The sequence below is a fragment of the Narcine bancroftii genome, chromosome 4 (genome assembly GCF_036971445.1).
Source record: "Narcine bancroftii isolate sNarBan1 chromosome 4, sNarBan1.hap1, whole genome shotgun sequence".
Lineage (NCBI taxonomy): Eukaryota > Metazoa > Chordata > Chondrichthyes > Torpediniformes > Narcinidae > Narcine > Narcine bancroftii.
The window spans coordinates 208915321-208941935 of NC_091472.1; the positions used below are offsets into that span (position 1 = coordinate 208915321).

Below are 26615 nucleotides of genomic sequence, written 5' to 3' on the forward strand. Positions count from 1 at the left end.
CAGAACCCTTGGGGGTTAGTGTGTTCTGAATTTCAGAATTTTCTGAATTTCGGAAAGCCCACCTGAATTGTGCTGCCATATCAACCCCCACCCCCTTCCAGTCACCCGGCTGTCTCCCCCAATTGCGGTCCCTTGGCTGCCTCCCCCAACTGCCAGTCCCTCAGCCACCCGTACATCTCCCCCGACCACAGGTCCCTCGGCTGTCTCCCCCAACTGCAGTCCCTCGGCCGCCCGTCAGTCACCCCCGACCGCTGGTCCCTAGGCTGCCTGGCCGCCTCACCCGACCGCCGGTCCCTCAGCCGCCCAGCAGTCTCCCCCAATCATGGTCCCTTGGCCGACTCGCCCGACCACTGGTCCCTCAGTCATCTCCCCTGACCGCCAGTCCCTCGGCCATCTCCCCCAACCGCCAGTCCTCACTTGCCGGATTTTGGAGCTTTCTGGATTTTAGATGTCCGGATAAAGGATCATGTACCTGGACACCCAACTGGATGCCTACTTCCTGCCGAGGTTAGCCGACATGGTCAATGATATAGCCTGCTACCAAGTTTTCTCCATGATTGTCCTGAAGTTGGGATATCACCAAATCCCCATCCACCCGAGGAACAAGCCCTACACTGCCTTTGAAGCGGACGGGCATCTGTACCAGTTCCACCAAGTTCCATTTGGGGTCACGAACAGGATCTCTGTCTTCCAGCAGGAGATGGATCGTATGGTAGACCGGCACAAGTTGAAGGAGACATTCCCATATCTGGATAATGCCACTATCTGCAGCCGTGACCAGCGGGACCATGATGCCAACCTGGAGAAATTCCTTCAGATGGCTGGGGAGCTGAACCTCACTTACAAATAGGAGAAGTGCGTGTTCAGTACCACCCGCCTGTCTTGGGTAAACTTGTACCTCTCACTTTGTTCATTTTAGATTGGTCACAGTGTTTGAGCTACCAAAAGAAAACAGAGACACACACTGAGAGCAGTTCAGTCTACACAAATGTTTATTACAAATTCAAAGCAGGTTTCAAACTACAATATGCAAGCCCTGCCTAATCATACTTAACAACGCCTGGACTGGTCCCAACTGCTGAAGTGAGGCAATGATGGCACACTTGTAGTAGGTTGCTGGGGTGCCGGTAGCAGCTTCTTCACCTCCCCCGACCAGGACGTTGCTCGGACTCTGGCTGTTCTTCCTTCTTGACAAGGGATGTTCCCATCCCTCGGAGAGTCTAAACTTCAGCAGCAGGACCACAGGCTTATATACCCCAAAAACAATTAATCATGCACCCACTCCCTCTAACATTTGTCAGTCAAAATCAAAGCTGAACATACTATTTTACAATTTAGAAGATTAATTATTATGGAACCAGGATGCTATGATTTCCTGGTTTATCTCGTAGATACAAAGACTCATTAAAATGTTTTGAGCAAGACAGGTTGTGACCATCGTTGATTTCAGAGTGTCATATTTGACAACTGCTTTCCCTGGGCCTCACAGTGGAATTCCATTTCAAAGTGTATCTTCAGATAAATCCCCATGGCTGAGTTTAATTACATCTGCTAGTTCTGAAAGTAAGGTGACCTGAGTGTGGCCCCAGTGTCGTCAGTTTCACATAAGCAAACAAGCATCTGAGCACATGTTTTTAATCCTCCATTATACCGCCTCGCCATCCTGGGACTCTACATCACCTTTGTTGACCTCACCAAAGCCTTCGACACCGTGAGCAGGAAAGGGCTTTGGCAAATACTAGAGCGCATCGGATGTCCCCCAAAGTTCCTCAACATGATTATCCAACTGCACGAAAACCAACAAGGTCGGGTCAGATACAGCAATGAGCTCTCTGAACCCTTCTCCATTAACAATGGCGTGAAGCAAGGCTGTGTTCTCGCACCAACCCTCTTTTCAATCTTCTTCAGCATGATGCTGAACCAAGCCATGAAAGACCCCAACAATGAAGACGCTGTTTACATCCGGTACCGCACGGATGTTAGTCTCTTCAATCTGTGGCGCCTGCAAGCTCACACCAAGACACAAGAGAAACTTGTCCGTGAACTACTCTTTGCAGACGATGGCGCTTTAGTTGCCCATTCAGAGCCAGCTCTTCAGCGCTTGATGTCCTGCTTTGCGGAAACTGCCAAAATGTTTGGCCTGGAAGTCAGCCTGAAGAAAACTGAGGTCCTCCATCAGCCAGCTCCCCACCATGACTACCAGCCCCCCCACATCTCCATCGGGCACACAAAACTCAAAACGGTCAACCAGTTTACCTATCTCGGCTGCACCATTTCATCAGATGCAAGGATCGACAATGAGATAGACAACAGACTCGCCAAGGCAAATAGCGCCTTTGGAAGACTACACAAAAGAGTCTGGAAAAACAACCAACTGAAAAACCTCACAAAGATAAGCGTATACAGAGCCGTTGTCATACCCACACTCCTGTTCGGCTCCGAATCATGGGTCCTCTACCGGCACCACCTACAGCTCCTAGAACGCTTCCACCAGCGTTGTCTCCGCTCCATCCTCAACATCCATTGGAGCGCTTTCATCCCTAACGTCGAAGTACTCGAGATGGCAGAGGTCGACAGCATCGAGTCCACGCTGCTGAAGATCCAGCTGCGCTGGATGGGTCACGTCTCCAGAATGGAGGACCATCGCCTTCCCAAGATCGTGTTATATGGCGAGCTCTCCACTGGCCACCGTGACAGAGGTGCACCAAAGAAAAGGTACAAGGACTGCCTAAAGAAATCTCTTGGTGCCTGCCACATTGACCACCGCCAGTGGGCTGATAACGCCTCAAACCGTGCATCTTGGCGCCTCACAGTTTGGCGGGCAGCAACCTCCTTTGAAGAAGACCGCAGAGCCCACCTCACTGACAAAAGGCAAAGGAGGAAAAACCCAACACCCAACCCCAACCAACCAATTTTCCCCTGCAACCGCTGCAACCGTGTCTGCCTGTCCCGCATCGGACTTGTCAGCCACAAACGAGCCTGCAGCTGACATGGACTTTTTACCCCCTCCATAAATCTTCATCCGCGAAGTCAAGCCAAAGAAAAGAATACCGCCTCGCCATCCTGGGGTACACCGTGGCCCATGGGGTCATCGGCCCAGATCCAGAGTGGACGCACCCATTAATGGAGCTACCTCTTCCCCCCACACTAAATGTGCCTTGGCTTATTCTCCTATTACTCGCAGTGGGTTCCCTGCTCCTTGGACAAGGTCCACCCACAGGCCCAAGCTACAACTTTTCCCCTCTCACCCGAGGGGCTGGTAGCTTTCACGCGCATCAGGCAGGACATCACAGATGCCACAATGCAGACCGTGGATGAGGACTTCCCTTTTCAGGTGGAGAACGATGCCTCCGATGTAGCCCTCGCCACTACTCTCAACCAAGGCGGGGTTCCCCATCACCTTCTTCTTTAGGACCCTCCACGGCTCTGAGCTAGGGCATTCCGCCATTGAAAAGGAGGCCCAGGCAATTGTAGAAGTGATCTGCCAGTGGCGCCACCACCTGGCTGGCAGGAGATTCACCCTCCTCACCGACCAGCAGGCCGTGGCGTTCATGTTTAACACCGCCCACAAGAGCAAGATCAAGAATGACAAGATCTTGCACTGGAGAGTTGAGCTGACAACCTACAGCTACGACATCCAGTACTGCCTGGAAAAGTTTAACGACTCCCCTGATGCCTTCTCTCGGACCTGTGTGTCTATATATGACGACAAGGTGCCGGCACTGCATGAGTCCCTCTGCTATTCGGTTGTCACCAGGTTGCATCATTTCATTGTCCCAGAACCTGCCGTATACCATCAGGGACATGTCCGAGGCCTGCCAGGTCTGCACAGAATGTAAACTCTGCTTCTTCCGCCCAACCCAGGCCCATGTAAAGGCCACTTGGCCCTTCGAGCACCTCGGCATGGATTTTAAAGGGCTTTCCTTCCTTGAACCGAAATGTCTACTTCCTCATGGTAGTGGATGAGTACTCCTGCTTCCCTTTCTCTATCCCTTGCCTGGACACCTCCACGGCCACCATCATCAGGGCCTGGAGCAGATCTTCACCATGTTTGGCTACCCCGCTTTCACCCACAGTGTCCGTGGGTGACACTTTATGAGTGACGAGCTGCACCAGTACCTGACAGCGAGGGGCATTGTGACTAGTCGCATGACTCGTTATAACCCGAGAGACAATGGGCAAGTGGAACGCGAGAACGGGGTGGTCTGGAAGGCAGTCCTCCTGGCCCTCAAGTCAAAAAGGTGGGCTGTTGAATACTGGCAGGGGGCCCTGCCTGAGGCACTTCATGCCATTAGGTCACGCCTGTGTACGGCTACCAACGAGACCCCTGTAGCCTGTTTTCATTCCCCAGGAAGTCGGTGACTGGTATGTCCCTCCCAGCATGGCTCATGTACCCGGGACCAGTTCTCCTGTGTAAGCACGTACAGGCACACAAGGCTGAAGTCAATCCGCAGATTGACTTGTTTTAACTCCAGTGGCTCGTGGCTTTTTCTGTTGTTGAATGTTTTGTGAACGTTTTCCCTCTGGTTATTCAATTAGTCATGATCACTGTGCAGCTGGACAGACAAAAGAGGATAATTGGATCTCGGTGGGAGGATATGCGAGAATTGTCCATCCATTTTCCTTTCCCCCTTTTCCTGTCCTGCCAGTTCTATCACCCAGACAGCCCTGCCATCCTCCCCCCTCATTACTGCTCTCCCCTCCCTCCCTTCTCCACCTATCATCTCCTGCCTTCCCCTTCCCCCCACCCCCCCACCACTCTTCTTTTGTTCAGACACCTATTGGCATTCACTCATACCTTGATGAAGGGCTCAAGCCCGAAACGTCCATTCTGTATCTTTCCCTTTGCTACATGAAGGGCCCTGTTTGACCTGCTGGGCTTCTCCAGCATTTTGTGTTTTTACTTCAATCGCGATGTTTACAGAATTTAGAGATTTACTTCTTACCTGTGAGAATTGTTGTGGAGAGGTGTTGGCTGAGTGAAAGCAGAGTTGTGGGAAAGGAGACAGTGAAAAGGGAAGAGAGGAAGAGAAGGGGGTTATGCACAAAAGCCGTTTTATCACCTGATCATGTTTAAAAAATTAGGCAAATTTACCTTTTATGTAGAGGATTCCCGAGCCGGCTTCTGAAGGTGAAGGAGGTGGGGCGCATACTGCAGTAGTATTCGCCACCATGATGTGGAACAGCAGAATATGTATTTATTGTCATGAAATTTGGTGTTTTGCAGCAGAATCATACTGAAAACGTATATTATATCCATCTTATAACATTACTATTAAAAAATAAAATATTAATAACAATAACACTGCAGAAAAGTCAGGCAGTGTCTTTGGTTCACTGATTATTCAGGAATCTGATGGCAGCTGGGAAGAATCTGTACTTGTGCCATTGTGTGCTTGTCTTTAGGCTCCTGTACCTTTTTCCCGATGTGAAGAGGGCATGGCCTGGGTGTGGGGAGTCTTTCAGGATAGAGGCTGCTTTTTTTAGACACCGCCTCATGTCGATGTCCTCAATGGAGTGAGGTCTGGTGCATGTGATATTGTAGGCCGACATAACAACCCTCTGGAGTTTATTCTTGTCCTGAGAGTTGGTGCCTCCATACCAGGCAGTGATGCAACCAGCCAGATGGTACACCTGTAGAAGTTTACAAGAGTCTTCAGTGACATACTGAACCTCCTCAGACAACTCAGAAAATATAGCCACTGGTGAGTCTTCTTAGTGATTGCATCAACATAGAAATATAGGTGCAGGAGTAGGCCATTTGGCCCTTCAAGCCTACACTATCATTCAATATGATCATGTACCCAGTTCCTGCCTTCTCCTCATACCTGATCCCCTTAGCCACAAGGGCTGAATCTAACCTACTCTTAAATATTGACAAGGAACTGGCCTCAACTATTTTCTGTGGCAAAGAATTCCACAGATCCACCACCCTCTGAGAGAAGAAATATTTTCTCATCTCAGTCCTAAAAAACGTCCCCCTTATCCTTAACCTGTGATCCCTGGTTCTGGTTTTTCCCAGCATTGGAAACAACCTACCTGTGTCTAGTCTGTCTAAACCCTTAAGAATTTTATATGTTTCTATAAGATCCCCCATCAATCTCTAAATTCCAGTGAATACAAGCTTAGTCTATCAAACCTTTCTTCATATGCAAGTACTTTCATTCCTGGTATCCAGGTCAGACCCTCAGAGATGTCGACATCCGGGAATTTGAAGTTCTCGACCCTCGATGAGGACTGGGTCGTGTTCCCCTGACTCTCTCCTGGTTCACAATATTCTTCTTGGTTTTGCTGATATTGAGTATGAGGTTGTTGTCATTACACCATCCAACGAGCTGATCTATCTCCCTCCTGTGCTGATTGCTGATTGCGATTCTGTTGACAACTGTGATGTCATTGGCAAACTTGTAGATGGCATTGGAATTGTGCCTGGCAACACAGTTGTGGGTGTATAATGAGGAGAGCAGTGGGCTAAGCACGTATCCTTGGGGAGCGTGTCTGCTGATGATCAGTGAGGAGACGACATTGTTTCCAATTTGTACTGACTGTGGTCTTACACTGAGAAAGTCAAGGATCCAGTTGCAGAGGAGGGTACAGAGGACCTGAGTTTGTAGCTTCTTGACTAGCACTGAGGGAATAATGGTATTGAAGACCAAGCTGTAGTCGATGAAGAGCAACACTACATATGAGCTGCTGTTTACGAGGTGATCCAGAGCTGGGAGGAGAGCTAGCGATGTTGCATCTGCCGTGGAGTGGTTGTAGCGATAGGGGAATTGCAGTGGGTCCAGATCTTTGCTTAAGGATGAGTTAATTCTGGCCATGACCAGCCTCTCAAAGCATTAGCATTACCATTACTGGGCAGCAGTCGTTGAGGCAGCCCACCCTACTCATCTTGGGTACAGGAAAGATTGATGCCCTTTTGAGGCTGGTGGGAACCTCTGACTGCCAGAGTGAGAGGTTGGCAGTGTCTGTGAACACTTCGGCTAGTTGGTTGGTGCAGAGTAGCAACCTGTTGAGATGAGTATTCAGGTCAAAGTGGGCAGTGCATGGGAAGCTTCACCACCGCACCCCCCCCCCCCCAACCCCGGGATTCCTCAGAAAGCACACATCTCTGTAAGTTACCGGCAGGGTGACATCGCAAACCATCCCCTTAGCTCTGAAAACCTGAGTAGGAGGTCTCCACTTTGTACTCCGATTCCTCCAGCAGGCTAATGGATATTGGCTTCATGGATTGCTTTCCAAATTGCCAGTCCCATGAGGGGCAAGACCACCCCTCTGCTATCAGGGCATAAGGGAGTGACTAAATAGCCAACCAAGGCACCAGTTGCCTTCATGCCACCTGGGAGGTGGTGCTTGTGGGTGTCCCATAGATATGCATGATGAGCACCCACACCCTAACAATCTGCATCATTGGGGTGCCACTGTAGCCGGCCGTGTCGGCCCCATTTGAAGAGGGCAGGGAACTTGGCTCAGACTGCTGTCACCACCCGTTCCCACAATGTGGTGCCATTTTTGACCCCTTCTGACAGTGCCCACAAGGCATTGTCAATCGTCTGCTGACTAGACAGACCAACCAAGGTGTTTGCCTCCCCATGAGAGAAAAGAGAATTGTAAGCCCCTCATCTCCCCACTGAAGCAGTGGCATTGTTTACCTGGATGCTGCTGCTATTGGTCATGAGTCCCCTAATGGGACTGGCAATTTGGAAAGCGATCCATGAAGCCAATATCCATTAGCCTGCTGGAGGAATCGGAGTACAAAGTGGAGACCTCCTGCTCAGGTTTTCAGGTATGGTTAGCCCTGTACCTGAGTAGTCTTGGGCTCTATTCTCTCACAAAGACAACCTAGCTCCCCTCCTGAGGTCCCCCCCCCCCATAATTTTCAGCTACCTCCCCGTTTTGGAGGGTTGGGTGGGTATCCTGGTGGCAGACCTGTGACTGCCTGGTCACTGGTCGGGCTGGTGAAGGCCCAGACACAAGCCCCACCACCTGTCGATCCCCTCCCCCTGCTGGAGAATGGGGGCTACCTCCCCATTTTGGATGGTTGGTGGGGTTCCCTCATGGCAGATCTGTCACAGCATGGTCACTGGTTGGGCTGGTAAAAGCTTGGGCACACAAGGGGAAGGACTGGATCCCCAAACCAAGTGTCAATCCAACCACACCCCCCCACCACCACTGCTGGACAATGGCTTGGACTTTCCCCGGATCAAGCTGTGAGCCAGACCAGCGAGCTGCTGTGTTCCAATCAGCTCAGAAGCCACCTCCATGAGTTTAATTTCTACATAGGTTAATTTCCCTTGGGGAATCTGTACTTCCTCTTGCAGATCCCAACACTCATCTCACAGTTGCCCACACTTCCCATGCTCCTCTAGCAGGGATTCTATCTCCTTGTCTTTCTGGCTACTTTAGCTAAGGTGTGATATTCCACAAGCACTTGAGTAGGGATAGTAGTAACTATAAACCTGCCCCACGACTTCCCCCGGCCTCAGAAAACACCAGTAATTCCAGGTTGGAGACCACTTGGAGCCCTAACCCATGGGGATCCAACATTTCAAATGAGCCACGCCGCCAAACAGCTGAATTCGGAGATTATATAATCAGACTCCAGGGTTCCTTTCCTATCACTGTGTCACCTCCTGCTAACCCCGTTGGTTCACAATCATACACGCACCCGACAAGACACCCACATACACTTACTAACACAGTCTCCAACATTGTGAGTACAATCTTCCCCTCCCACACGGTCAAGACTTGATGCGTGTCCAACCAAAACTCTTTGAACCCTGCTCACAGCGCCAATTGTTGTGTATGGAAAGTATCAGGTTCGATGGGTTCACAGAGAAACAAGTCTGGACACAAGGGTCTGCAATCACACATGGCTTTTATTAACACACAATTTATGGAAGAGCGTGGGAAAATGTTAATGAGAATAAACGCACAGTTTTTAAAAGCACAGAAAAACGTTACATGATTTATAAATGAGTGTGGGAAAATGTACATGGTACACAATTTCTGATTCACATAATAGCAGGGGTATAGATCGATACTCGCAGTAAAGGCACACTTGGCGACGATCAGGGTCTGAGAGTGTGTGTAAACCCATGAGGGTACCATTTGTACCAGACCCTTGATTGTTAGGAGGTGTTTCTGGTATGAACAGTACCCATGGGGGTAGACATACACTATCAGGCCATGATCATCGGGAAGTGGCTCTGGTACAAACGGTACCCGCAGGAGTATACGCACACTCTCAGACCCTGATCGTCGGGAGGTGTGGCTCTACTGGGAGTATCAATCTATAGTCATTTAAAGTATAGTGATACTGCAGATCAGCTTCAGTGCAGTGCACACCTTACCCGAGACCATAGCATGAAGCGATGTCCGGGGCTATCACCATGAGGCAGAGAAAGGGAAATGTGCCAAACAGAGTGCTACTATGTGTGTCTCGCCGTAGTGACACTGAGTGATTTGAAATAGCCAATGGGAAGATGTGCACTAATTAGTGGCTGGAACCCAACCTTGATTAACAAATGATGTAACTTCCGGATAAGTTGTAGACGGGGGAATCTCTGGTGAGACCACACTTAGAGTATTATGTTCAGTTCTGGTCACCTCATCATAGGAAGGACATGGAAGCTATGGAGAGGGTGCAGAGGATATTTTCCAGGATGCTGCCTGGATTGGGAAACAAGTTTTATGAGGCAAGGTTAGCAGACCTGGGACTGTTCTCTGGAGCGTAGAAGGATAAGAGGAGGCTTGATAGAGGTCTTCAAGATACTGAGAGGCATAGATAGGGTGAACAGCCAGCACCTGTTTCCCAGGGCAGGGTCAGCAAACACCAGGGGACATATGTACAAAGTGAAGGGAGGGAAGTTAAGGGGAGACATCAGGGGTAAGGTTTTATTTACACAGAGAGTTGTGGGGGTCTGGAATGTGATGGAGGCTGAAACATTGAGAGCATTTAAGAGACTCTTAGATAGACTTGTGGATGAAGGAAGGGTAGGGATGGTTTAGTACTTTTTTTTGAGATATATGGGTCAGCACAACATCGAGGACCAAAAGGCCTGGACTGTGCTGTAGTGTTCTATGAACTGGCCTCCATAGCTGTTTATTACCATATAGCTATTTACAGCACAGAAACAGGCCAGTTTGGTCCTACTAGTCCATGCTGAACATCTTCTCCCACCTAATCCCACTGACCCACATTCGGCCCATAACCCTCCACACCTCTCCCGTCCATATATCTATCCAACCTTAAATATTAATATAGATCTCGCTTCTACCACCATTGCCAGAAGTTAATTCCATACCCCTACCACCCTCTGTGTGAAGAAGTTCCCACTCATGTTTCCCCTAAACATTTCCTCTTTTACTCTAAATCCGTGCCCTCTTGTTTGAATCTCCCCCACACTGACTCTATCTGTCCCCCTTATAATTTTAAATACCTCTGTCAAATCACTCTTCAATCTTCTACGCTCCAGGGAATAAAGTCACAGCCTGCTCAAACTTTCCCTGTAACTCAAACCCTGAAACCCCAGAAACATTCTCGTAAACACTCTCTCTATTCTGTTTATATCCTTCCTGTAATTCGGTGACCAAAACTGCACACAATATTCCAAATTTGGCTTTATACAATTTCAACATAACATCCCAACTCCTGTGTTCTAAATTCTGATTTATGAAAGCCAACATACTAAATGCCTTCTTCACCACCTTCTTCATTCAACTTTCAGGGAATTATGTACCACAACTCCTAAATCCCTTTGTTCCACTGCACTCCTCAATTGTCCACCATTTAACATGTGTCTTATTTTGATTACTCCTCCCAAAATATAACACCTCAGTATTAAACTCCATCTGCCATCTTTCAGCCCACTCTTCTAACTGTCCTGTATCACCCAGTAAGCTTAGATAATCTTCCTCGCTGTCCACAACACCACCAAGCTTTTGCGGTTGAGGCAATGATTCCACAAATTCTCCACCGTCTGTGTAAAGAAATCCCACCTTTCTGTTCTAAAGGGATGTTTTGTATTCCGAGGCTGGGCCCTCTGGTCGCTGACTCCCCCACCACAGGGAACATCCCTCCACGTCCACTATATCCAGGCTTTTCAGTTCTCTATGGGTTTCAATGAGGCCCCTGCCCTCATTCATCAAAACCCCAGCGACTACAATCCCAGAGCCTTCAAATTCTCCTTATATGAAAATCCGTTACTCCAGGGATCATCTTTGGAAATCTCCTGCAGCCCCTCTCCAATGGAATACACCCTTCCTTTGATATGGAGCCCAAAGAAGAGCTCTCATCAATGCTTCATAAAGCCTCATTGCATCCCTGTTTTCATTTAGACGTACAGCACAGTGACAGGCCTTTTCGCCCCATGAGTTTGTACCGCACAATTAACCTACATTTCAAACAGTGGAAAGAAATAAGGAGGCCCTGCTTCCAGGCCTTTTTAATTTTATCCACTGAAGTTTGTCTTGATTTCAGTAGAGCATCAGATACTGTAGCGATTTCCTTCCTATTAACTTACATTGTCACTTGAAGGTTAAGTTAGGGGTTTGTCTGCAATGCGTTTTCAATAATTTCTGATATGAGTTCAGTTGTATTCCAATCCTTTATTATTAACACGCAAAACTCTAATATTCTATGTAGCAGATTCTTAACAACAAAACATTCATATAAAAGTTAATGAGGCCTAAAAGATGTTCAAATAATATTTAATGATTCTGAACATGTTGCTGAGATGGTGGAGAGAAATTGCCAACCCCTACCTCACCCTCCTCCTGGTCTCCAATTGCTGACACTGGATTTTAAACTGCGACTCAACTCCTGCGCATGCTCCTTGGTGTGGGTCGCTGGCCCCAGTTCCAACCGCTGTGCTGCCGAGATGAGACCATGGCGCACACGTACTGGCTGACACCACCGCCACCACAGGGAAGAGACCTATGGATCCTGGAGAATGCCACCGGCGCCCACAACCGCAACAGGTGAGGACCAAGTTCATGGTCCTGAATAATAATACATAACTGTGATCCATTATATAACAACTAACTACATAAGCAGGCCTTCTTCTTTGTCTTTACCACCATCCTGCAGTCTGGGTACAGACAAAGTCCAACAAAATAAACTCAGTTCATACTTAATACACTTCCTCCATCTTCTGTCAAATTCTTTGTCTTTACCACCATCCTGCAGTCTGGGTACAGACAAAGTCCAACAAAATAAACTCAGTTCATACTTAATACCCTTCCTCCATCTTCTGTCAAATTCTTGAGTTACGAGCGTCGACCAGCAAACCTCGGATATTCCTCAGACAGAATGGACACAGCTTTCTGCTGACATCTATCATTAAATCACAAAGACGGCTCGCCAGCGGCTATACTTTGTGAGGTGTCTGAGGCAGTTCAGTATATCACTGAGGACTCTCGTAAACATCTACAGGTGGACCGTAGAAACCATTCTGGCCAGTTGCATCACTGCTTGGTACAGAGGTGCAAATTCTCAGGACAAAAATAAACTCCAGAGGGTTGTTAACTCGGCCTGCGACATCACAGGTACCAGACTTCACTCCATCGAGGAATCGACATGAGATGGTGTCTTAAAAAAGCAGCTTCTATCAAAGACCCCACCACCCAGGCCATGCCCTCTTCACATCGGGGAAAAGGTACAGGAGCCTGAAGATGAGCACTCAGCGGCACAAGGACAGCTTCTTCCCTGCTCCCATCAGATTCCTGGATTACCAATAAACCAAAGACACTGCCTTACTTTTTGTGCACTATTATTTTTATTTTTTATAGTTATGTTGTAAGGTGGTTTATATGAATGTTTGCACTGTGATACTGCCACAAAACAACAAATTTCATGACTTGTTCATGACAATATATCCTGATTCTGAGGTTACGCCTTCAGCAAGTGGTTTGGATTTCTTCGTTTTTCCAGCATTCTGCTTCTTGTAGGAAGAATGTGAACTTGTAGAACCAGATTTGTTCATCCTTTTTTGCAGTTGTTCATAGATAAAATAAGATTCAAACGACATTAATTCTTCAAACCCATCAAAAGTCACAGCATTTGTGGAATCCTTCTGTAAAGAAGTCGTCTGGTTCAACTTACAGTCCCTCAGATCTCTTTAACTGGAACTGCACCCTTTTCAACCACTCTGCTTTATTGGCTTTTCCAGATCCAATTTTACAACTTCCAATTCAGTCTCATTATCTGACATTTTATTTTGAAGCCTCTCTCTGCATTCAATTCTTTCAATAAGAGAAGAATTCTCTGGGGGGCGTGGCAAAATGACGTAGTGAGAAGACAAACAATGACGCCTCTCCCTAATTGAACGAATTACCAAGCTTGAAAAAATTAAAAATGTTTTTAGAAGTTGTTTAACTCCAGAAAAAAGTGGAGATGAAGAGAAAAGGTCAACCAACGAGGAAGCTATTTTTAAATCGAGCAGGAAATGCAGAAGAACTTGGGCCTACCTTCCAGAAGGAGCCTCCGGAATCGACTGGTGCTGTACCCAAACCTTAGAGGGTTCTGTCGGGTAAAGTGAATGTGACACCAGCGCCCTCCTTGTGTTCAGCTCTGCAAGATGGCACCGGTGTCTCAAGTCTTGTTTTTGACCCGGATGAAGGGGAGCGTGGGCAGCAGTGTGCTGTCGGGGTGCCTGTGGCGCGCAGAACGGCGTTCAGAAGGGAACGCAAACAGCTTTGTGTGGCTGGCGGCTCCACTGCGTGCAGCGATGCGGCAGAGGATGCTCGCTCATGCGCACTGGGTGTAGTAGATGTGCATGAAGATCCACACCTGTGCAGTATTCTTTTTTTTTGAAACTTTATTTATTAATTTTAACATATGAAGAAAGTAAGTAATTCACGTACAGAAAAAATACAAAATAAAGTAATACAAGTACAAAGTAACATAGTTAATACAATACCAATCTCGGCATCTCCCCCTAACAACTAAAAACTAAGACTAAAAAAAAACTATTTTTAACCCCTAAACCCCCCCCCCACCCCCACGATAAAGAGTGAAGAATTAATACTATTAGTATAATTTTAAAAAATTAAAAAATATATATCTTAAAAAAAAGATTGATATATATATAAAACAAAAAAAATATTAATGAAGTATTAATTATTAATCCAAAAAAATTTTATTATATAAGAATATATATTAAAAAACAAAAACAAAAATAACTTAAATGAAAAAAAAATAACTAATAAAAGAAAAAAGGAAAGAAAAAAAAGAAAACATATATATAGAAAAAATATATAATAAAAATTTTTTTAATAGAAAAAAAATGATTAATGTAAACTTATTTAAATTGTATATAATCAATAAATGGGGTCCACTTTAACTCATAAAAAGACATCTTTTCTTGTATAGAAAAAGATATTCTTTCCATAACCAAACAAAACTTCATCTCTGAATACCACCTATCTAAAGACAATACATTTCTATTCTTCCAAGTAATCGCTATACATTTCTTGGCCACTGCCAGCGCTAAGTAAATAAAAGAGATCTGGTAATTATCTAATTCTAAATCAATCAACGGTTGCATATTCCCTAATAAAAATATATCAGGGTCTAATACAATATGAAGATTATATAGATTATTAAATACAGATTGAATACCATTCCAAAATTGTTGTAACCGATCACACAACCAAACAACATGTAAAAAAGTACCAGAAACCTGATCACAATGAAAACAAAGATCTGACTTACTAAAACCAAATTTTTTAAATTTTTTGGGTGTTAAATATAATTGATGTATAAAACTATAATTAATCATCGGCAATCTAGCATTAATCAATTTTCGAACACTATTACGGCAGATTTCAGACCAATCTTCTTCAGTTATTGATAAACTTAAATATTTTTCCCATTTCATTTTATCTTTATCCCAATCTATTTTACTTTCACTTTCCAACAAAATACGATACAAATTTGATATATAACCCTTTTTTGGAAATGAGAGCACATATTTCTCAAAATCAGTTTCAGACAGTAAATTCATTTGACAACCGCATACCTGTTTTACAAAAGATCTTAACTGATAATACACAAATATAGAATAACCACTTATATCAAATCTCTTTTGCAATTCTACAAAAGAACAAAAATGACCTTCTAAAAAACAGTCAGATAAATTATGTATTCCTTTCTCCTCCCATTGTTTCAAAATAGTATTAGATACCATAAAAGGAACAAGTTGATTATTATATAATGGTAATCTTCCCGACCACTTATTTTTCAATCCCATTTTATGTAATTTACTTGTCCATAAATTCATTAAATGTTTCAATATTGGTACATCATAAGTTCGTAACAAATTTTTATTCCATTGAAATAAAAATTCATTCGAAAATTTTTCAGAAATAACTGCCAATTCTATCTGTGCCCAACTAGGCGTATCTTGTGTGGCCATTAATGCGCTAAGAAATCTAAATTGAGCTGCTTCATAATAAAATTGGAAGTTAGGTAGCCGTAACCCTCCAAATTGAAAATCCCACATCAATTTTTTCAACGCCACCCTAGGAAATTTTCCTTTCCACAAAAAATCCCTAATTACTTTATATAAATCCTTAAAAAATCTTTTTTGTAAACAACAAGGAATTGATTGAAATAAATATTGTATACGAGGAAAAATATTCATTTTTATAGTATTAATTCTTCCTAATAAACCCAAAGGTAAATCTTTCCATTTAACTAAATCTGCCTTAATCTTCTTCATTAAAGAGAATATAAATTTTGGTAGTCAGTATTAACATTAATTCCCAAATATTTAATTTGTTTCGTCCACTTCAAATTCGTAATATTTCTAAACATTGAATAATCATCTTTACTAATTGATAAATTTTCACTTTTAGTCCAATTAACCTTATAACCAGATAATTGACCATAAATCTCTAAGGAATCTTGAAGTGCTGGCAGAGAAACATCAGGATCCACCAAATACAGCAAAACGTCATCCGCAAATAAATTTATTTTATAATCTTCATTCAAGACTCTCATACCTTTGATACTATCATTCTGGTGTATTAATTGTGCTAGAGGTTCAATAACTAAAGCAAACAAGGTGGGTGATAATGGACATCCTTGTCTAGTAGATCTTGTTAAATTAAAGGATTCTGAAAGCAAACAATTAGTAACAACTCTAGCTTTCAGATCATTATACAGAGCCCTAATCATATCAATAAATGAGAGACCAAACGAAAACTTTTCAAGTACTTTAAATAAAAATTTCCATTCTACTCTATCGAATGCCTTTTCTGCATCCAATGAAACCACCATTGGATAATTCTTCTGAGATTTAGATCTATTTATCAAAGTAATTAATCGTAGAATATTATCCGAAGCATACCTATTTTTTATAAAACCTGTTTGATCACGATGTATTATCTTTGGTAAATACTGAGCCAACCTATTAGCCATAACTTTAGCCACTATTTTATAGTCTACATTTAACAAAGATATAGGACGGTAAGAAGCTACCTGTAAGGGATCTTTATCTTTTTTTTGGTATAACTGTAATTATAGCATTAGAACAAGACACCTGTGCAGTATTCTTAACTGACTCTGGGCACTGTGGGGGGGGGGGGGGTGTCTCGGCCCACATCGCACTGAAGAAGTCAGCCCGACATAGACAGGAGTCCAGACCTGCTGCCAGGTGGCTCAGTCGGGAGAAGTTGCAGGGAAAGAGGAAGAAGAAGAAAGTCCTGCATTTTTGGAAGATGAAAAACAAGCAATTTTAATGGCTGCAGCTAGTAGTATGGAAGGTAGGCCCCAAGCAACTCAAGTCTCTCAGAGTTTGAAATCTATTTCTTCTACAGTTGAACAGAAGAAAGTAGTGGGAATTGAGGCTGTACATCCTATTGTGAGAGATAATAGAATATAGGAAGTAAAGCTAGTATGAATGAAATAAGGAATACTAGACTAGACTAGAGGAAGTTGTGAGAGATGAGTAAAACTAATATAAAAATATGAGAGATGAAGAAAACTAGTATGGATATATGTGTAATGAATAAAGCCAGTATGAATAGGATAAGGTAGATAATCATGGGTCCTCTACCGGCATCACCTACGGCTCCTAGAACGCTTCCACCAGCGTTGTCTCCGCTTCATCCTCAACATTCATTGGAGCGACTTCATCTCAAACATCAAAGTACTCGAGATGGCAGAGGCCAACAGCATCGAATCCACGCTGCTGAAGATCCAACTGTGCTAGATAGGTCACGTCTCCAGAATGGAGGGCCATCGCCTTCCCAGGATCGTGTTATATGGTGAGCTCTCCACCAGACAGAGGTGCACCAAAGAAGAGGTACAAGGACTGCCTAAAGAAATCTCTTGGTGCCTGCCACATCGACCACTGCCAGTGGGCTGATATCATCTCAAACCATGCATCTTGGCGCCTCACAGTTCGGCGGGCAGCAACCTCCTTTGAAGAGGACCGCAGAGCCCACCTCACTGACAAAAGACAAAGGAGGAAAAACCCAACACCCAACCCCAACCAACCAATTTTCCCTTGCAGCCGCTACAACTGTGTTTGCTTGTCCCGCATCGGACTTGTCAGCCACAAACGAGCCTGCAGCTGACATGGACATTACCCCTTCATAAATCTTCGTCCATGAAGCCAAGCCAAAGAAGAAAAGAAAAGAAAGATAATAGAATGTAGGAAGTAAAGTTAGACTGAATAAGATAAGGGTCTTCTAGCCTAGACAGAATTAGCAAGTTCTGCATATAAGAAGTTAGTAAGCCCTGAGGGTTGAGAAGGTGTCAATAAGGACAATAAGGACAATGACATGATGGGACACCAAACAGGATAGCCCCTGGTCCTCCAAGTTCACAGAAACAGCACGTACGCAGACAGGATTGCCTAATGCCAAACTCATCCAGGAGGCAGAAGAATGTAAGGGGGAGGGTACTTCTATACTGAAATAAACTGTATAAAAGTTGGGTGAGCCCCAGTGTGTGTGTGTATTCCCAGGGTAAGGGGAAGCACCCAACTTTGCATTGTTGTATAATAAATATTCTTTGTTCTCAATTTTTGCCTCGAGCAATTTATGTGAAGGTACTTCTGTTTCTCACAAATGGGGGCTCGTCCGGGATCCCACTCCCTCCATTGACAGAGTGCCCGACGACTAGGGTAGGTGCACCCCGGCTGATTCAACTGGACTCACGGACGATGGGTGACTGGTCAGTGGATGAAGCGAGTGATATCCGAGAAGAGGCATTGAGAACAAATGATGGGAGGATGTTAAGGAACCGCGCTAGGATTAGCTACTGGATCCCAGTAAGAGGAAGTTTACTTACCTGTTAGTATGGAGGTGTGAGTAGCACGGGAAATAGTCCTAAGGAAGGATGGGATGATCAGATAACGAAGCAAAGTCCGTTAGAATTAATGCTATCTGATTGGGGTGCGGGGGGAGAACCCGCGGGAAAGACAAACAGACCATGGTCAGGTATTGCTGTCTGGAATGGGTTAAAAACCTGATAAAAGGGAATTCGATATATTGGCCAAAGTTCGGATCTGATGAGAACTGGATGTGTCATGCATTGAACATTTGGCTCTATCAAAATCAAAGAGATAATATTGAGAGCAGAGAATATGAAGCCTGCTGGCTCAGTGAATTGGTTGATCAACTGGTTTTGAATGAAAAGGAATGTAAGGACAAGAAGGATGAGGAACCTTTTGTCCCTGAAACACAAGGATGGGATGTGTTACATTCCCTTCCTCCACCTTATGCTCCTCCTATGCCGGCTCCTATCTTTCCCCTCTCTCCTATGCTCTACCTTTTCTTCACCTTCCCCTCCTCCCCCACAGCTAAAGAAAGGAGAAGAAAGTAGGGGTGGTATCATGACCCATTCACAAAATACTAGATTACCACCTCTATTGACAAGAGAGGGAGGAGACTTTGATTCAAAACAGTGTGAGACCCTCCAGGAGGGAAGGGCAGAACCCTTTGTTTAATTTCCCGGAGAGCAGGAACATACACATTATAAAGGAGAGGATAAGCCAGCAATTAACTGGATGAGACCTTTACGGGAAGTTCCCGTGGGAGGAGGGTCTCGGTTTTGTAAATGTGCCACTGACTAGTACGGTGCGTAACTTTAAGAGAGAAATTACCTCCCTGATAGAGGATCCTCAGGGATGTGCCGAACAATTAGATCAGTTTTTGGGACCAAATATATATAGACATGGGATGAGTTAACATCGATCTTTAGGGCTCTGTTCACTTTGGATGAACGTGGAATAATTCGCCAGGCAGGGATTAGAGTATGGGATAGGGAACACCAAGGGGGACCAGAGGCGATACCTGGGGAACTTAAATTCCCGCTGGCAAAACCAAATTGGGATAAAAATACTAATGATGGTCGCACATTAATGGAAGAATATAGGGTTAATCTGATAAAAGGAATTAAGGAATCTGTTCCAAAGGGACAGAATTTTAAGAAAGCGTTTAAGGTTCCCCAAGGTCCCGAGGAGACCCCCTCTGCATTTCTGAATAGATTGTGTACGGCCATACAGCAATATGGGGGTCTGGATATAGAATCCCCAACGGGTGAACAATTAGTATTAACGGGCTTCGTTACAAATCCAGCCCTAGACATTAGAAGGAAATTGCAGAAGACTGAGAATTGGCATGAACAGGGAATAACACAGCTTTTACAGATCACACAAAGGGCATACGTCCAGAGGTCTGAGGATAAACAGAAAGGAAAGGCTAATTTTGATGCAGGCAGTCAAAGAAGTTGTGGAGTCAAGGAAAGGGTAGGGGCTGTGTGCCAGCTCCTGGACATTGGGAGGAACGCCGGGAGTGGGAGAGTAGAGACCAGAGCAGGGGCAAGGGTAGAGGGGAATTCCGGGGACGGTGACCGTTCCCGGGACCTTGTGGTAATCCCGGCAGGAATTGGGAAACAGGAGCTTTAGTTTGCTACCATTGTAAAAAGGAGAGACATTTTAAGAGAAAATGTCCAATGCGAGCCAGGGAGATGTAATCTTACGCCCTGTTGGAAGCAGATTATGAATAGGGGGGTCACGGTTCTCAGTCAATACACACCGTGGGGCTGCACGGAGAACCATTAGTAAATTTAAGCATAGGACCCCACAGTGACAAGATGACCTTTTTAGTAGATTCTGGGGCAGCCCGGTATAGTATTTTACAACCACCCGAGGGTGTTAAGATAGAGGGGACAGTGATGATTTCGGGAGTAGGAGGAAGAGATTTTACGGTCCCAGTATTAAGGGATGTAAGAATACAAATGGGAGAGAAGATAGTAACGGAGGACATTCTACTAGTTCTCCAAGCTGTAGTTTGTTTGTTAGGACGAGATTTACATGACCAATTGGCTATCGGCACCAGACCACAGGAATCAGGTATCGGGGTTCAATTGTATGTATTAACTGAGGAGGATCGGGAACTAATAAATCCTGGAGTATGGGCAAAAAGAGGCAATAGAGGAGTGTTAGATATTCCTCCCTTGCAAGTTACTTTAAAAGATCCTGAGCAAGTAATTAGACGAAAGCAGTATCCAATTCCGATGGCTGGCCGAAAGGGGCTGCAGCCAGTAATTGACTAGTTGGTGAAAGATGGTATACTCGAACCTTGTTTGTCACCTTTTAATACCCTGTCCAGAAACCAGACGGTACCTATCGATTAGTGCAGGATTTGAGGGAGTTAAACAAAATTATTCTCACCCGTTATCCGGTTGTACCTAACCCCTATATGTTAATGGGTAAAATTGATCCCCATAGTAAGTGGTTTAGTGTAATTGACCTCAATGATGCCTTCTGGACCTGTCCATTGGCAATAGACAGTAGGGACATGTTTGCATTTGAGTGTGAGAATCCTTTTACAGGATGGAAAAATCAATACCGGTGGACGGTCCTTCCCCAGGGTTTTATAGAATCACCAAATTTGTTTGGCCAAGTTTTGTAACAGGTACTAGATGAGGCCCCTCGGAGAGAGGATTGTCAATTAATACAATATGTTGATGATTTATTAATCACGGGAAAAACGTATGATGTGGTTAAACAATACACTGTTGAATTTTTGAATTTTCTAGTGAATAAGGGTCTTAGAGTGAGAGAATCAAAGTTACAATTTGTTGAATCTGAAGTTAAATACTTAGGTCATCTGGTTAGTCAAGGAATTAGGAAGATAAGTCCAGAGAGAACACGCCTCCAAAGAGTGCTCGAGAACTTAGAAAATTCCTTGGTTTAGTGGGATATTGTAGAATTTGGATTAAGAACTATTCTAGCCTGGTCAAATTTCTTTATGATAAACTTACGACTCCAGGGGGTGAAACTGTTGTCTGGACGGAGGAGGAGATTAAAGATTTTACCTTGGTGAAACAGCGTCTTATTAGTGCCCCAGCTTTGACTTTACCCGACCTAAATACCAATGCGAAAAACAGTGTGGCCATGGGAGTATTAACACAACAGAGGGTAGGCTTTAGACAACCAGTTGCCTTTCTGTCAAAGATTTTAGATCCTGTTTGTCGTGGTTGGCCAGAATGTGTGCAAGCAATTGCAGCCACTGCTATTTTAGTCGAAGAAGGACGAAAGATTACGTTTGGTGCCCCGATGTTAGTTCCTACCCCTCACACAGTCCGCAGCATTCTCTTACAACGTGCCGGAAGGTGGCTTACTGATTCTAGAATTTAAAAGAATGAAGCGATTCTCATGGATAGGGATGATTTGACACTGATTATGAACAAAGAACAGAATCCAGTCGCCTTCTTGGTTTCTCCAGATTCTGATACTGTCCCCAATGATTTAGAGCATGTATGTTTAGAAGTGATAGATTTACAGACAAAAATTAGAGATGATTTAAGTGATGAACCTTTACGGGAGGGTGAAAGATGGTTTATTGATGGATCTTCCCGCTGCATTGATTGCATTCAGTATAGCGGGTATAGTGTAGTGGATGGGAATGAAGGAATTGTGATTGAAGCCGGTCGTCTTCCGGTCATTGGTCGGCACAATCCTATGAATTATATGCCCTCTGTAGAGCTCTCCAGGGTTTAGAGGGAAAGGTGGGCACAATCTATACCGACTCAAAGTATGCTTTTGGTGTCGAGCACATCTTTGGAAAGATTTGGAAAGAGCGGGGAATGATAACTGGGAAAGGACAAAAGTTGATCCATGAAAACTTAATTGTTCAATCCTTAGATGCTCTTATGTTACCTGAGGAGATAGGGTAACATGTAGTTCATGTACTGTCAAAATTATTGACAGTCCTGAAGCACAGGGGAACAGACGGGCAGATGAAGCTGCCAAACAGGCTGCACTCACAGAAAAAATAGACATGCAGCTATTACTCCCCACACCACATGAGGTTCAAAAGACTCCCATCTTTTCACAGGAAGCGGAGGTTTATATGAAAGACCAGGGAATGCGTCAAACTGCCGATAGGTTGTGGTGGATGGCAGAGGGACGCCAAGAACTGAACAAAGCCTTGGCTCATCAGATTATTGATCAGCTCCACCAGCAGACACATTGGGGAACACAGGCACTTGTTGATGCTTTTGTACGGTCCTTTAATAGCTCGGGAATATACACCATAGCCAAGCAAAGTACTCGGGGGTGCCCAATCTGTCAGCGAGTGAATAAGAAAGTCATGCGCCAGGTAATGCCTGGCGGTCGCGATATAGCCGTACGCCCATTTCAATGAATACAGATTGACTTCACGGAATTACCTAAGATAGTGGTTTATAAATACCTCCTGGTGATGGTGGATCATTTTACTCGATGGGTTGAGGCTTTCCCAACCCCTAATGATCATACTAGCACCATTATCCGGATATTACTAGAGTCTGTTATTCCGCAGTATGGCATTATTCAAACCATTGACTCAGATCGAGATACACATTTTACCTTTCAGGTACTCCAGGGTGTGTGTAAAATCCTGGGAATAGATTGGCAGTTACGTACCCCATGGCACCCTCAGAGTTCAGGCCGTGTTGAACGGATGAATTAGACCCTGAAAAATCAACTTAATCGACTTCATGAGGAAACTGGCCTCTCCTGGATTAAATGCTTACCCTTAGCTTTAATCAGGACTCGCACAGCTCCTCGTAAGGACCTTGCTGTCTCACCATATGAAATGATGTTTGGTCTTCCTTACATGGGATTCCACACTGATACCCCTACCCCTGAGGCTAATGACCAATACATATCTAAATATTTACAGGGACTTTCTACTTCTCTATATGACTTAAGACAGAAGGGTTTATTAGCTCAAAACCCACCCCTGGACTATCCTATTCATTCTATTAAACCTGGTGATTGGGTATTACTAATTTCTTGTCTTAGTCCTGAAATGGTTCAGACAGCTTACAGTTGGAGATTTAACACTATGATATTAAAACAACTGGAGTTTATTGAATATATTAGGGAACATATAAAGATGTTTTCACAAATAAATGAAAAATCAGTACAAAGTAAATTTACTTTGTGGATGCTTTAAAGGCTTATCTCAGAGGACAGATTATTAGTTATTCTACTAAAATTAAGACAATATACTACAGAAACTATTAACTTGGAAAAGGAGATTGAAACTTTAGAAAAAAAGTTACAGCGAAATTCAACTGAAGATAATAAAGCTCAATTAATGAAATTGAAATTGCGATATAATACTTTACAAATGAGAAGTATGCAGAGGTCTAAGCAACGCTATTATGAATTGGGGGAATGTGCACATAAGGTATTATCTTGGCAACTGAAGACAGACCAGGCATCTAGGACAATAAATGCAATAGGGAAAAAAATCAGTAGTTACATATAAACCTCAAGAAATTAATGAAGAGTTTTGTCTTTTCTACCAAGAATTATATACCTCTAGAGGGGTTCGAAATGATAATCAGATTGAGTCCTTTTTGAGTAATTTAAATTTAATATCCTTAAATGAAAAAGAAATACAGGAGTTAGATGGTTTTTTTTTTCCTGATTTGGAGTTTAAGGAGGTTTTACAAACTATGCTGGATGGGAAATCTCCAGGATAGAATGGGTTTACTTTAGAGTTTTATAAAGAATTTCATGATTTATCACTGCCAGTATTTATGGAAGTATTAAAGCAAGCTACAGAAATGGGTGAATTCCCAGAGCCTTTTTCAAGAGCGTTGATTAATGTCATACTCAGAAGGATAGAGATCCTTTGAAAGTAGTTTCATATGGACCAATTTCTTTAATGAATGTTGATTATAAAATTGTGGCTAAGATGTTATTTAATAGACTTATGAAGTTTTTACCACAGTTAATTCATGCTGGTCAAGCAGGGTTTATTAGAAATCATTCTTCAGCAGATAATATTGTTAAATTAATTACATTAACTCATGCATCTAAGGAACAACCCAATCAACCAATGATAGCAGCACTAGATGCTGAAAAAGCTTTTGATTGGATAGAGTGGAATTTTTTATTTAAAGTGTTGGAAAGATTTAAATTCAGATCACTCTTTATTGGTTGGGTGAAAGCTTTATATAGAAATCCATCAGCTAGGGTGATGACTAATGGGCAAATTTTGTCTTCATTCAATGGGCAAGGTTGCCCATTGTCGCTGGCTTTGTTTGTTTTGGTCATTGAGCCACCGGCTCAAGCTATTAGACAGGACAATATTATTCAGAGAATTAGAATTGGTAATGAGGTATATAAGATTAATTTGTTTGCTGATGATGTGTTAATTTACTTAACTCATCCTAAAGAATCTTTGGAAAGGCTCCAAGTTTGTTTGGAACAGTATGGAGAAATGTCAGGATATAAGGTAAAATGGGATAAAAGTGAAATATTACCAATTTCAAATGAGGATTATTCAGAATGCAAACAAGTTATGTGGTTCTGATGGACTAATAAAGTTAAATATTTAGAGTAATAATTGATGTTGAATATCAGAATTTATATAAATTAAATTATGTAGCTTTATTAAATAAAATTAATAAATCCAATTTGAAAAAAATGGAAGGATTTACCATTAACTCATAGGATGAGTAAATTGTGTTAAAATGAATATTTTTCCATGTATTTAATATCTTTTTCAGTCTTTTCCTTGTGTACTTCCAAAAGTTTTCTTTAAAGATTTAAATGCGGTAGTGCGATTATTTTTAAGGAAGGGTAAATTGGCTCTAATGTATTTTACAAAAATTAACATGGAAGTATGCATTAGGTGAACTTCAATTACTGCATTTTCAGAATTATTATGAAGCTACCTAATTAAAGTTTATTAATAGAATGTTTGATATAGATCAATCTCCGATCTGGGCTAAAGTTGAGTTAGCACAAATTACTGAATTTCATATTAATCAATTTATTTATAATTGGAACCTTCCTCTTTTACAAAACTATAAAGTACCAGTATTGAGGGATTTGATGAAGATTTGGTTTGATAGAAATCAGATTATAGTTACTAAAAGCAAAATTTCAGCAAGACGTCATTGTTTCAGAATAAATTAATCCCTTTTTCAGTAAATAATTATTACTTGAAAAATTGGGACATGAAGGGTATTAAATTAGTGGAAGATTGCTTTTGGGCAGGCCAGTTCCTTTCTTTTGCCCAACTTCAGGAAAATTTTGGAATATTATCTAATTCTTTGTTTGCATATTATCAAGGGCGAGCTATGTTATTGGATAATTTTGGTTGTGAATTGAGTTTACATAAAAAAACCTAATTTTGTAAGTTTAATTGAGGAGGGATCGAGGAAAGATTTTATTTTGGAAATGCTTTATTAAAGAAAAAATGATCAAATCTGATTTATATAAAACAAAAAATAAATGGGAAGGGGATTTATCTATATTGTTATCTTCGGAAGAATGGATGACGATGTGTGAAGACAGTGTAACTAAATTAATCAATGTGAGATATAGTTTAGTAAATTAGAATTGTTTACATCAGTTATATTTGACTCCCGAGAAATTAAAAAGGTATGAATTTAGTTTTCATCAGATTTGTGTTTTTGTTGTGGAAAACAAATTAGTACTTTTTTACATTCAGTTTGGTCATGTGTAAAAGTTAAACCTTTTTGGCAGAGAATTATGGAGTTTTTGGAAGGTTTATTTAAACTTAAATTGACTTTGGATCCACTACTCTTTTTATTGGGGTATTTTATGACTTTAATAATTGATTTAAGACTTGAGAAAAATCAATTGGCATTTATTCAATTAGCTTTGGCAGTAGCCCAGAAATGCATTGCAGTTACCTGGAAGAATGATGTGGAATTGAATATTCAAAGATGGCATTCTGAATTAAAATCTTAGAAAAAGTAACATATAATTTACATCATAATTACTCTTTTTTATTAAAAAGTGGACTTCTTATTTGAAATGTATGGGGATAGATATAGCTTAAAAACAGTATATTTTATTATTACTGTTAAGGATGTAATACTTACCTCAGCAGTATTCATTATTTTTGTGTATTTTCTCTGGCTCCTTAGATATGTAAACATGTGTATATGGGAATTGGTGGGGGGGGGTGGTGGGTGGGTGGGAGGGGGGAGGAAGGTTAAAATGTATCAGTAGTATTTTAGTGTACTTTTCATATAATTTTTTGTATGTATTATTCAATGGGTCAGTGCTCACCAATGTAGAGAAATTCTGCTACTTGGGCTCCACCGTGACAATAATGAA

The 26615-nt window shown here is 42.8% G+C and overlaps 1 protein-coding gene across 1 annotated transcript in view; it reads right to left on the bottom strand.

The window, feature by feature from the left end:
- The window catches only part of LOC138761544 (zinc finger protein 229-like), a 50833-nt gene extending 37115 nt beyond the window's left edge, over positions 1-13718 (bottom strand). The window contains exon 1 of the mRNA XM_069933844.1: positions 13471-13718. The gene's annotated coding sequence lies outside the window, so the exon portion shown is untranslated. The remainder of the gene's footprint in view (positions 1-13470) is intronic.
- Positions 13719-26615: the final 12897 nt, after the last annotated feature.